At 42.0% G+C, this 13,977-nt stretch overlaps 1 protein-coding gene across 16 annotated transcripts in view; it reads right to left on the bottom strand.

Moving 5' to 3' along the window:
- Positions 1-13,977, bottom strand: part of LOC110839140 (uncharacterized) — a 77,915-nt gene that overhangs the window by 23,646 nt on the left and 40,292 nt on the right. For 11 of the 16 annotated variants that reach the window (XR_015536510.1, XR_015536507.1, XR_015536508.1 and 8 more), the window contains 3 exons: positions 10,120-13,609; positions 8,860-9,093; positions 711-4,200 (listed from right to left, as the gene is read on the bottom strand). The gene's annotated coding sequence lies outside the window, so the exon portion shown is untranslated. Of the gene's footprint in view, positions 1-710; positions 4,750-7,685; positions 7,991-8,859; positions 9,094-10,119; positions 13,610-13,977 lie in introns of those variants that run through there. The other 5 variants (XR_015536513.1, XR_015536517.1, XR_015536520.1 and 2 more) reach the window with 5 other exon arrangements.

Below are 13,977 nucleotides of genomic sequence, written 5' to 3'. Positions count from 1 at the left end.
TGGTGGGGAGGGGTGTCACAGAGGGAGGGAGAACACATAAACTTAGGAACTTAACCGCAGATAGCTACACATACCTATATGGATAAATGATAGGAAGGATGTGGTGAAATGAAGAGACGTGGACTGGTATTCCAAAAGATGCTCTTATTGTTCTTCATGAGCTCAGACCGTCATTCCGACTCAGGCCCTAAAGGCAATGAGTCGACTCTCGGTCGATGCAAGTTAGAGCAGTATCGGCATTGGGATGGGTTCCAACATGTGCCCTTTATTTCGGATATGGAATCCTCGGTTCTTGAAGACGGACCAGGAATTCATATCCCCCCCTCAAAGTCCTGTGCCTCACCGTGGCGAGGGGGTGTAACAATGAATGATGCATCAGTTAATGTCCACAAAAACGCATAGACCCACTTCACAGATTGTTTCCATCACAATGCAGGCTGTCTTTGCATTTCTGAAAATCTGGAATTTGCAAACTTCATCTTCATTTATTTAAAACTAAACTTTGTGGATTTTCTTCCATATAGCTGGCACGTAAAATCAGTTAGGTCTGCAACGGGCTCCAAGTTCAACTTGAAATTTTTTCATGTCAAGAGGCATCCTTCATTGGCGAAACAGGACACTGGTGCACGTGTGCATCCAAAAACTGAATCAAGCAAAAAATGTGAAGTAATAGTAAATTCCTGAAATAACATAATCAGAAAGCTGATTACTTGCTGTCTGTGTGAAGGACAACTAGAGGCAAAATCCGCTGCCCCCCCAAGTCCATTCTAGTACGTCCTCGTCGTGGGGGGCGGGCAACGCAAGTAAGGGGTTGTCCCTCTTGGTGCAACACGGTATTGTCCAACAGGGATCCCTGGAAAGCGGCAAAACTAGAATGGTGAAGATAGTATCCACACTCCACACGAAGTGGCTCAACTGCAAGTAGGAATGAAGAATGCTCCATTTCCTGGAAGAACGAGAGACAGAAACAGTGTTCACTTCATCGGAAGTGGAAATGAGTCTGAAAGGATTTGAAGTCTCCCCACATTTTAAAAAAACAGGACAGGACAAGAGGAGAGAGAATGGAGGAGGAGAAGAAGAAGAAGAAGAAGAAAATAAAAAAGAGAACATAGGAGAGAACAAGATGGCAGAGAGGGGAACGGAGAGGAGAAGAGAAATTAGAGAAAGAATATATGGAAGAAATAGTGTGTCATTTAAAGTGTTGACAGTTTGTTTGTGTACTTGTTTTTATATTTCAATACACTACGTGGTATGCAAATTTTAAGAATATGGAAGGGAAGACATATTAGTGAAGAGAAGGAAGACAGAAGATAGAAGAGGAGAGAGGACAAGGAAAAAGTGAAAGATGACAAGTGGCAACGGGAGAAGAACCAAGTGAAGATCATAGTATTCTTGAGAAGATGAAAGGAGAGCCAAAAATAAGAGAAGGAAGAGCAAAGAGCAGCTTAAGGAACAGTGCAGTGAATGGACGGGAAGGGAAAAGAGAAGAGGAGAGAACATAAATGAAGTCGTCTCACTATACGCCATGCAGGTGCTTGTGGGGACGGGTGGGGCCCAGAGCCAGTCTGGACGCAGAGGCTAGAGGAGGAATCCTCTGCCCCTGTCTGGGATAGAACCCCCTGGTCGTCCAGTCCGTAACAAAGTCACAAAAGTGACTGAGTTACCCCCTGGGTCATGAGGAAAGACCATAGGAGTGCGAAATAGAAGGAGACAACGGACAACACATGAAGAAAGCAATGAAGTCTTAATAAGAGAGAAGTAAAGAAATGAGAAGAGAAGATGCAGGTGGACTCAAGGCAGAACAAGGGAACAGGGATGAGAAAGGAGGAGGAAAGGAGAGGAATGGTGAGACAAAAGAGGAGGGAGAAGAAAGAATAGGGCAGGGATAGGATAGGATTGGATAGGATACGGCAGCAAAAGAGGTAGCAGAGGTGTGAACATAAGGCAAGGGATCTCATAGAAGAGAAGAGAAGAGAAGAGAAGAGAATACAGGACGCATAACAGAGGTGACTGCAGAGAAGGCAGAAGACAGAGAAGGACACGAGAGGAGACGTGAAAAGACAGAATATTACATAGATGCTGCAGAGAGGATGTGATAGAAGCAGAGAGACAAGTGGAGAGATGACAGAATAGGAGAGAACACAAGAAATTTGTCGACAATACTGAAGACAGAACGTGTTAGCAGACTGTGTTATGTGTGTCAGGCGTGGTGTGTGTTTGTGTTCATGTCTCATGCTTCAACACTCCCATAACTTAATCATGCAACAGAATATTTGCTGAGTGGCAATGTTCAAAATTTCCCTGTCATGTTAATTTTGCCCATGCCCTCCTCCTAAGTCAAGTCATGGCATTCAGCTCACAATGTTCTCTTGAGTACCTTGTTAGGAGACACTGCACGCGGGCATTGTTTATTGGCCGCTTCAGGGAAAGGGTTCATCGGGTATATCTCCCACTTGGCTGACCCTCAAGAACAACTCGTTGCTTCGGTAGGACCACTTAGAACTTTGAGAATGTTCTCAATCTCATTTCCGAGATGTCGCGTGGCATGCCGACTCAGGCAAGTTCTGTACATTCATTACCTTCCGTTAAATACGAGATATCCGGCAAATCGAACGCAGGTAACAAGGGCAGCTACAAATTTATATTGCCCTCCACACCACAGCTGGCATCTAAATCTTAGCAATTTCTCATCCACTATCATAAATGTGACCAAAATTAGGTCCATCAATTGCAGATACAAGATATTAGGAATAGCCCGAACGATTTCGCTTACCGCAGAGTGAAACCGAACAGTCAGGGACATTATGGGAGGCATTACACAATGGGAAGCACATGCCTCCACAGACATCGCTAGTGCCGGACTACATTTAATTTCACTCTTACGTGCAAAACTTCTCAATGAGATTTCTGGTCTGACAAGTTGTGTATTGTATCAAGTATTGCGATTTGTAGCGTTGATGGTAGTGATTGTGGGTGTGTAGTTATGGTTGAGTAATGATGATTAGTGCTCTTGTAGATATTAGATGCTTGTTTTGTTTGTGATGTAGACTGATATTAGTTGGTAGCCAGTTGCACAGTAGGTAGATTGCGTCTGCGACCAGAAATTTCATTGCCATATTATTTCCCGTGACAGGCAGTCTTCAATTAACTACCGTGGGGTACAGCTTAGCTGCATCCACATGTTTCATTCTATTATTAGAAGTTACTACTCAAACGAGTATATGAGTTGCTATTCGGGCCAATTAAATGACCTGACACTTGTCACATGGCTAGAGAAAACATATTTTAGAAGGATGTGTAGATGGAACCCATCTGTAAAAATCATTAATCAGTCGTAAAGAACAACTTCCTGAACCCTCATACCTGAGACAGCATTCTTGTGGTCCCTCAATACGTTAGCATGTTTGCTATGCAGTGCCAGCTGCACATATTGTTCGCTCTTACCAGAGTCGTTTTGATGAAAGTGGAAGTAAAGGAATCTTGATATTCAAGCCATGTCTTCACACTTCTTCTGCCTTTGAGATCCCCACTATCCGTACCATGACTCGAGATTTTTCCGACCACTTCGCTGGGGTCTTCCCGAATACTCTCCCAGAAAGTGGCTAGACAGGAGCGCGTCACATTCCTGATACAAATCATGAACATCTGCGTCAATGTGGTGAGAATGAAAGCTTTCCTCACTGTTGCATACCACTTATTTGCCTTAGTAGGGTCCAAGCATAGGCCTCACTTCTTCAATTACTCAGTAAAACCATATTAGCACAATGTGGCATACTGTGTCATCTACCGCTTTCACTCACGCATCGCAAAAGATCACAGTCCCATTCATCACTGTCTGTCTGGGTATTAAGTGCCTTGGGATCATGTACTTAGAGTGTGATGGATGCCACGAACACAGCGAAACAAATACAGGACATAAGAAAAAATTAAGACACAGAATATGAAATTGTTAGTTTCAAGAAGCATCAGCACTGAGGAATGAACAACAGAAGCCAAAGCAGGAGGAGGAGGAGAAAAAGAAGATAAGAAGGAAAAGAAGAGGAAGAAAAAGAAAGAAAGAAAGAAAGGAAATGAAGGAAGAAGTGAAGAAGTACTGCGACACTTACCGCTGAGTTTCAACTGCAGATCTGAAGTGTTTCCTCCTTCTCTTTTGCAGTACCTTCCGTGAGATTTGTGTCAATAGCGGCAGGAAGAAGATCACTGGAAGCAGAAGAAGATATAAACTTATCGTGTGACTGTGATTGCGTGTGGTTCTCAGGTGCCTAGTGGTTCTATTCCTAACAAGCGTTCGAATCTTTCATTTACAGATGGGTGTTACGGAGGAGACTGGGGATAACCACAAAAAAAAACAGTCAGACTCCTATCCTTTCGGCCAAATGCTGGAATGTATCAACACAAATAAAATTCTCTTAATCACAGCATTTTGTTTTGTACAATGATAATGATGAGGAAGAAAGTGTGGGACTAGAATGGAATAAAATCAAACAATCAATCACACAATCTGCAACTGACAATATAGGAATAGAGAAACAAGGAAGAAATGCAGATTGGTTTGGCAATGATTGTCTTAGGTTTGTGGAAAATAAAAATGAAGCTAGAAAAATAAAGTTACAACATGAAACAAGATCAAAATGTGAAATATATAATAACTACAGAAGGGAAGTCAATACAAAATGTAGGAAGAAGAAAAGAGAAATTATTAATGAACAATTACAAACAATACAAGAAGTCAATTCTCAAAATTAAAATAGAAAATTTTATAGGTAAACTTTAATTATAAAAAAATTGCAATAAACCAAAACTCAATGCATGTAAGGATAAGCAAGGTAAAATAATAGGAGATGAAAAAGAAATTTTAGATAGATGGACTGAGTATTTTGAAGAGCTCTTAAATAAATAATAGAGATAGTAAATATTTAACAGCTCAGCCCTTTGTTGAATGTCCCATCATGAATTAAGTGAAAGAAGGAATGAATAATATAATTGAAAAATAACAAGGCTCCGGGTGAGGACTCTATTACTGCAGAATTAATAAAACAAGAAAGCCAAGTTCTGTTAGGAAGAATACATAAGTAAATACATAAATATGATATGGGAAAAAGAAAGAATGCCATCAGAATGGAAAAAAGGTCTTACATGTCTGATTTTTAAAAAAGGAGGTAAAATGCAATGTAGTAATTACAAAGGGATTACCCATTTAAATGTAATATATAAAATCTTCACAAATATTATACTCAAAAGACTTAATGTATATATTGAAGAGATAATAGGCGATTACCAATGTGGATTCAGACTTAACAGCAGTAACCCTGAGCAAATATTTGTAATGAGACAGACAACGGAAAAGTGTTATGAATATAATACGAATTTACACATTCTATTTATTGTTATTAGACAAGCTTTTCATAGAATATATATAAATCAATTGTTTACAGCCTTAGAGCATGATGGTATAATAAGAAAAGATAATAAGACTAATAAGAATGACTTTACAGGGTAACACATAAAAAGTTAAGATAAGCAATAAAAGTAGTAGATCCTTTAATACAATGGTAAGAGTAAGACAGGAGGATGCACTATCAGCAACACTATTTAATATAGCACTAAATAAAGTCTTAGAAGGAACTGTTGAGAAAGGAAATATTGTATACAAATATGTGCCTATGTTGATGACATTGTACTAACTGCAAGAAATATCCCAGGACTGTAAAAAAGAGTAATTGCATTAGAGGACGAAGGAAAGAAAATGGGATTAGAAATAAATGAAGAGAAAACTAAATATTTGAAAATGTTCACATTATTAGCAGGAAGAGATCTTGAAAATATTGCAATAGGTGATTTTAATATTTAAGGCTTGAAAAGTTTACATATGTGGGTTCAGTAATAAATAACGATGATAAATTGAAGGAAGACATAAGTAATAAAATAATGTTAGCAAACTGTGCATATTATGCACATATTAAAATTTTGAGATCTAAACTTCAGTCAAGAAAAACAAAAATGAAAATGTATAAAACACTAATAAGACCTATCTTGAGCTATGGGTCAGAAACTTGGACAATGGCGGCTGATGGAATGAATGCCCTTAGAACATTTGAAGGAAAAAGTATTAGGAAAATTTCTGGAATCACAAAGGAAAGAGAAAACTGGAGAATAAGAACGAATAAGGTGATAGAGTATATATTAGAAAGTGAAGTTATTGTAAAAGTTATAAAATCATTGAGACTGAGATGGTAAGGACACAGTGTAAGAATGGCCAAGGAACGAATGGCAAAAAATATAATGTTAACTAATATGGTGGGGTAAGGAAGAGAGGCAGGCCATGTAAAAAGTGGAAAGATGAAATAGATTTGAAAATTATGGGAATTAAAAACTGGCACAATGTAGCTAAGGATCGTCAGGCCTGGGGATGAATTGTGAAGGAAGCCAAAGTTCATAGTGGACTGTAGAGCTTGAGAAGAAGAAATCAAATTCTCTTATCACTGTAACATATCATCAATCGGTTAGAGAGGGATTAGATTAGATTAATATTATGTCACCACGATAATTCAATAATCCAGAGGGGGGTGGGGTGGGGCTGGATTAGGGTGACTGATTTTCCTCAAAATTTATGGCAGATCTGTTGTAGGTAGCAGCAATGGCGGCAGCAGCATCAGCGGGGGAGCAAAAAGTGGCTGCAACACAAGCACCACCAGCGTGGGAGAACACGTGGCTGCAAAACAAGCACCACCAGCGAGGGAAAACAAGTGGCTACAAAACAAGCACCACCAGCGTGGGAAAACAAGTGGCTGCACCAGAAGCACCACCAGCGAGGGAGAACAAGTGGCTACAAAACAAGCACCACCAGCGTGGGAGAACAAGTGGCTGCACCAGAAGCACCACCAGCGGGGGAGAACACGTGGCTGCAAAACAAGCACCACCAGCGTGGGAAAACAAGTGGCTGCACCAGAAGCACCACCAGCGTGGGAAACAAGTGGCTGCACCAGAAGCACCACCAGCGAGGGAGAACACGTGGCTGCAAAACAAGCACCACCAGCGTGGGAAAACAAGTGGCTACAAAACAAGCACCACCAGCGTGGGAAAACAAGTGGCTGCACCAGAAGCACCACCAGCGAGGGAGAACAAGTGGCTACAAAACAAGCACCACCAGCGTGGGAGAACAAGCCGCTGCACCAGAAGCACCACCAGCGGGGGAGAACACGTGGCTGCAAAACAAGCACCACCAGCGTGGGAAAACAAGTGGCTGCACCAGAAGCACCACCAGCGTGGGAAACAAGTGGCTGCACCAGAAGCACCACCAGCGAGGGAGAACAAGTGGCTGCACCAGAAGCAACACCTGCGAGGGTGAACAAGTGGCTACAAAACAAGCAGCACCAGCAGGGGTGAACAAGTGGCTGCAACACAAGCACCACCAACGTGGGAGAACACGTGGATGCAATAGCATCACCACCAGCGAGGGAGAACAAGTGGCTGCAACAGGAGCACCACCAGCGGGGGAGCACTACTGCCTGCAGCATACGTTCAACCTGCGGAGGTGCACAAGTGGCAGCAGAAGCAGAAGAAGATGTAGTACAAGAAGGAAAAGAGGAGGAAGAAGATTTTAAGAAGGAAAAGGGAGTGGATGAAAAAGAGGAAGAAGAAGGAAAAGTAGACGAGGGAGAAATTAAGAAGTACTCGACTCTTACAGATGTGTTTCAACCGTACATCTCAAGTGTTCCGCGGTCATCTTATGCAGTACTTTCTGTGAGATTTGTGCGAGAGTGGCGGGATGAAGATCACTGGAAGCAGAAGAAGAAACAAACTTGTTCAGTGACTGTGATTGCGTGTGTTTCTCATGTTCCTAATGATTATATTCTCATGTTCCTAATGATTATATTCTTAACAAGCAATTGAATCTTTCATTTACAGGTCGGTGCTATGGGGTAGACTGGTGACAACCACATAAATCGGATAATCAGGGAAGCCATTGAGATTGAATTACATCCCGATAACTTCAACAGGGAAGACGGACATCTCCTGAACCGGTCATGGAAGCCCCTCATTCACACACTTCGAGGACTGCGGAAGCATTCCATAGAGATCCGCATTCCCCCCAGAAACGTTGGTAAACATCTACCATACTACAGGGCGCAACAACACAGAAGACAGATATCGTGATAAAACAGTCAGGCTCGTATGCTTTTGGCCAAATATTGGAATATATCAACAGAAATCAATAGGATAGAGAGGGAAGAGAGTAGATCAATATTGTAACTATGCGAATTGAATAATCCAAGGTAGGGATTAGGCTGACTGATGTTCCTCAAAAAATTAGGGTAGATATTTTGAAGGTATATGAAGTTTGGCTCTTCTTCATTTATATTTATATTTATCATAGACCTATGTGAATGGATGCTCTGCCTTAGCCGCCAGCTTTCAAAGTACAGAGCTTTGGATTACGACACAGCTACAAATCCACGGCGACATTCCAGAATGCATGTCAGTTAAAAGAACATACCACTGTTCCTAAATTTCTGAGCCTCGTCCATAATGATCGTGGAAGCAGTCAACAAGCGACAGTCTAGGCACTCTTGTATAAGATGCGGGTACATTACACTGTATACGTTCCTAGGAAGCTTGTCACGATTTCAAACAGGACAACGTGACACTGAGCTTAGTACTTGTTGATATGTATTGAAATGTTTATATAATGTAGCAGAGTACAGGATGTTATGAGATTGAGCTGTTAACAGCTCCCGGTATGTTTAAGCAATGAAAACTATGTGTACAAACACAACTGGCAACACACACGTACAGATTAACAGGTCACATATAATATATCTGCACTAAAAAACTATAATACCAACTAATACAACTCACTTCATGTTCTTGGTGGTTCCTCCTCCTTCTTCATTCTGTCTGTATGTCTTGCATGCATGATGCATGGCCGGCAAACTCTAACTAACACCAAAAGATCTGTAAATTTACGTGTGTCCATTGCCAGCGATTGCAGTCCCAACGTCTCAAAAAAAAGAGCAGGTCCCGTCCGCACAGTCCTCTCAGTACACTGACGTGGGTCTAGTATTGGCTCCTTCGTTTTGAGGACATCTGAAACTAAGACAGCGTAACCTTAGAGAATGGAAAATAAAAAAGCATCATGTTTTAGCAAAATCTGCTGCTCGTTTCTATATGTTAGTTAAATCATGGGGTGAGAGATGTTAGACAGTGGCAAGTAAGGTAGCTCAGAAGAGGTCCAGGAATGCGCAAGGGATGTCCGAGCAAATTCATACTGAAAAGTCTCAAGGATGCAACTGAACATTGATTGCGGAGGCAGGAATTTACTCTCCCTATTCATGAAAGGCTCTCTTATTGTTTATCATCAACTGCACAGGTTTCCGGAGAGTTGACTCAAGATGGGATTCCCGGGGGGTGGTGGGGAGGGGTGTCACAGAGGGAGGGAGAACACATAAACTTAGGAACTTAACCGCAGATAGCTACACATACCTATATGGATAAATGATAGGAAGGATGTGGTGAAATGAAGAGACGTGGACTGGTATTCCAAAAGATGCTCTTATTGTTCTTCATGAGCTCAGACCGTCATTCCGACTCAGGCCCTAAAGGCAATGAGTCGACTCTCGGTCGATGCAAGTTAGAGCAGTATCGGCATTGGGATGGGTTCCAACATGTGCCCTTTATTTCGGATATGGAATCCTCGGTTCTTGAAGACGGACCAGGAATTCATATCCCCCCCTCAAAGTCCTGTGCCTCACCGTGGCGAGGGGGTGTAACAATGAATGATGCATCAGTTAATGTCCACAAAAACGCATAGACCCACTTCACAGATTGTTTCCATCACAATGCAGGCTGTCTTTGCATTTCTGAAAATCTGGAATTTGCAAACTTCATCTTCATTTATTTAAAACTAAACTTTGTGGATTTTCTTCCATATAGCTGGCACGTAAAATCAGTTAGGTCTGCAACGGGCTCCAAGTTCAACTTGAAATTTTTTCATGTCAAGAGGCATCCTTCATTGGCGAAACAGGACACTGGTGCACGTGTGCATCCAAAAACTGAATCAAGCAAAAAATGTGAAGTAATAGTAAATTCCTGAAATAACATAATCAGAAAGCTGATTACTTGCTGTCTGTGTGAAGGACAACTAGAGGCAAAATCCGCTGCCCCCCCAAGTCCATTCTAGTACGTCCTCGTCGTGGGGGGCGGGCAACGCAAGTAAGGGGTTGTCCCTCTTGGTGCAACACGGTATTGTCCAACAGGGATCCCTGGAAAGCGGCAAAACTAGAATGGTGAAGATAGTATCCACACTCCACACGAAGTGGCTCAACTGCAAGTAGGAATGAAGAATGCTCCATTTCCTGGAAGAACGAGAGACAGAAACAGTGTTCACTTCATCGGAAGTGGAAATGAGTCTGAAAGGATTTGAAGTCTCCCCACATTTTAAAAAAACAGGACAGGACAAGAGGAGAGAGAATGGAGGAGGAGAAGAAGAAGAAGAAGAAGAAAATAAAAAAGAGAACATAGGAGAGAACAAGATGGCAGAGAGGGGAACGGAGAGGAGAAGAGAAATTAGAGAAAGAATATATGGAAGAAATAGTGTGTCATTTAAAGTGTTGACAGTTTGTTTGTGTACTTGTTTTTATATTTCAATACACTACGTGGTATGCAAATTTTAAGAATATGGAAGGGAAGACATATTAGTGAAGAGAAGGAAGACAGAAGATAGAAGAGGAGAGAGGACAAGGAAAAAGTGAAAGATGACAAGTGGCAACGGGAGAAGAACCAAGTGAAGATCATAGTATTCTTGAGAAGATGAAAGGAGAGCCAAAAATAAGAGAAGGAAGAGCAAAGAGCAGCTTAAGGAACAGTGCAGTGAATGGACGGGAAGGGAAAAGAGAAGAGGAGAGAACATAAATGAAGTCGTCTCACTATACGCCATGCAGGTGCTTGTGGGGACGGGTGGGGCCCAGAGCCAGTCTGGACGCAGAGGCTAGAGGAGGAATCCTCTGCCCCTGTCTGGGATAGAACCCCCTGGTCGTCCAGTCCGTAACAAAGTCACAAAAGTGACTGAGTTACCCCCTGGGTCATGAGGAAAGACCATAGGAGTGCGAAATAGAAGGAGACAACGGACAACACATGAAGAAAGCAATGAAGTCTTAATAAGAGAGAAGTAAAGAAATGAGAAGAGAAGATGCAGGTGGACTCAAGGCAGAACAAGGGAACAGGGATGAGAAAGGAGGAGGAAAGGAGAGGAATGGTGAGACAAAAGAGGAGGGAGAAGAAAGAATAGGGCAGGGATAGGATAGGATTGGATAGGATACGGCAGCAAAAGAGGTAGCAGAGGTGTGAACATAAGGCAAGGGATCTCATAGAAGAGAAGAGAAGAGAAGAGAAGAGAATACAGGACGCATAACAGAGGTGACTGCAGAGAAGGCAGAAGACAGAGAAGGACACGAGAGGAGACGTGAAAAGACAGAATATTACATAGATGCTGCAGAGAGGATGTGATAGAAGCAGAGAGACAAGTGGAGAGATGACAGAATAGGAGAGAACACAAGAAATTTGTCGACAATACTGAAGACAGAACGTGTTAGCAGACTGTGTTATGTGTGTCAGGCGTGGTGTGTGTTTGTGTTCATGTCTCATGCTTCAACACTCCCATAACTTAATCATGCAACAGAATATTTGCTGAGTGGCAATGTTCAAAATTTCCCTGTCATGTTAATTTTGCCCATGCCCTCCTCCTAAGTCAAGTCATGGCATTCAGCTCACAATGTTCTCTTGAGTACCTTGTTAGGAGACACTGCACGCGGGCATTGTTTATTGGCCGCTTCAGGGAAAGGGTTCATCGGGTATATCTCCCACTTGGCTGACCCTCAAGAACAACTCGTTGCTTCGGTAGGACCACTTAGAACTTTGAGAATGTTCTCAATCTCATTTCCGAGATGTCGCGTGGCATGCCGACTCAGGCAAGTTCTGTACATTCATTACCTTCCGTTAAATACGAGATATCCGGCAAATCGAACGCAGGTAACAAGGGCAGCTACAAATTTATATTGCCCTCCACACCACAGCTGGCATCTAAATCTTAGCAATTTCTCATCCACTATCATAAATGTGACCAAAATTAGGTCCATCAATTGCAGATACAAGATATTAGGAATAGCCCGAACGATTTCGCTTACCGCAGAGTGAAACCGAACAGTCAGGGACATTATGGGAGGCATTACACAATGGGAAGCACATGCCTCCACAGACATCGCTAGTGCCGGACTACATTTAATTTCACTCTTACGTGCAAAACTTCTCAATGAGATTTCTGGTCTGACAAGTTGTGTATTGTATCAAGTATTGCGATTTGTAGCGTTGATGGTAGTGATTGTGGGTGTGTAGTTATGGTTGAGTAATGATGATTAGTGCTCTTGTAGATATTAGATGCTTGTTTTGTTTGTGATGTAGACTGATATTAGTTGGTAGCCAGTTGCACAGTAGGTAGATTGCGTCTGCGACCAGAAATTTCATTGCCATATTATTTCCCGTGACAGGCAGTCTTCAATTAACTACCGTGGGGTACAGCTTAGCTGCATCCACATGTTTCATTCTATTATTAGAAGTTACTACTCAAACGAGTATATGAGTTGCTATTCGGGCCAATTAAATGACCTGACACTTGTCACATGGCTAGAGAAAACATATTTTAGAAGGATGTGTAGATGGAACCCATCTGTAAAAATCATTAATCAGTCGTAAAGAACAACTTCCTGAACCCTCATACCTGAGACAGCATTCTTGTGGTCCCTCAATACGTTAGCATGTTTGCTATGCAGTGCCAGCTGCACATATTGTTCGCTCTTACCAGAGTCGTTTTGATGAAAGTGGAAGTAAAGGAATCTTGATATTCAAGCCATGTCTTCACACTTCTTCTGCCTTTGAGATCCCCACTATCCGTACCATGACTCGAGATTTTTCCGACCACTTCGCTGGGGTCTTCCCGAATACTCTCCCAGAAAGTGGCTAGACAGGAGCGCGTCACATTCCTGATACAAATCATGAACATCTGCGTCAATGTGGTGAGAATGAAAGCTTTCCTCACTGTTGCATACCACTTATTTGCCTTAGTAGGGTCCAAGCATAGGCCTCACTTCTTCAATTACTCAGTAAAACCATATTAGCACAATGTGGCATACTGTGTCATCTACCGCTTTCACTCACGCATCGCAAAAGATCACAGTCCCATTCATCACTGTCTGTCTGGGTATTAAGTGCCTTGGGATCATGTACTTAGAGTGTGATGGATGCCACGAACACAGCGAAACAAATACAGGACATAAGAAAAAATTAAGACACAGAATATGAAATTGTTAGTTTCAAGAAGCATCAGCACTGAGGAATGAACAACAGAAGCCAAAGCAGGAGGAGGAGGAGAAAAAGAAGATAAGAAGGAAAAGAAGAGGAAGAAAAAGAAAGAAAGAAAGAAAGGAAATGAAGGAAGAAGTGAAGAAGTACTGCGACACTTACCGCTGAGTTTCAACTGCAGATCTGAAGTGTTTCCTCCTTCTCTTTTGCAGTACCTTCCGTGAGATTTGTGTCAATAGCGGCAGGAAGAAGATCACTGGAAGCAGAAGAAGATATAAACTTATCGTGTGACTGTGATTGCGTGTGGTTCTCAGGTGCCTAGTGGTTCTATTCCTAACAAGCGTTCGAATCTTTCATTTACAGATGGGTGTTACGGAGGAGACTGGGGATAACCACAAAAAAAAACAGTCAGACTCCTATCCTTTCGGCCAAATGCTGGAATGTATCAACACAAATAAAATTCTCTTAATCACAGCATTTTGTTTTGTACAATGATAATGATGAGGAAGAAAGTGTGGGACTAGAATGGAATAAAATCAAACAATCAATCACACAATCTGCAACTGACAATATAGGAATAGAGAAACAAGGAAGAAATGCAGATTGGTTTGGCAATGATTGTCT

This window comes from Zootermopsis nevadensis, unplaced genomic scaffold, assembly GCF_977971745.1.
Source record: "Zootermopsis nevadensis isolate Lab colony 2312 unplaced genomic scaffold, Znev_1.0 Znev_ptg000022l, whole genome shotgun sequence".
NCBI classification, from domain to species: Eukaryota; Metazoa; Arthropoda; class Insecta; order Blattodea; family Termopsidae; genus Zootermopsis; species Zootermopsis nevadensis.
This window is presented reverse-complemented; position numbering and strand designations above follow the sequence as displayed.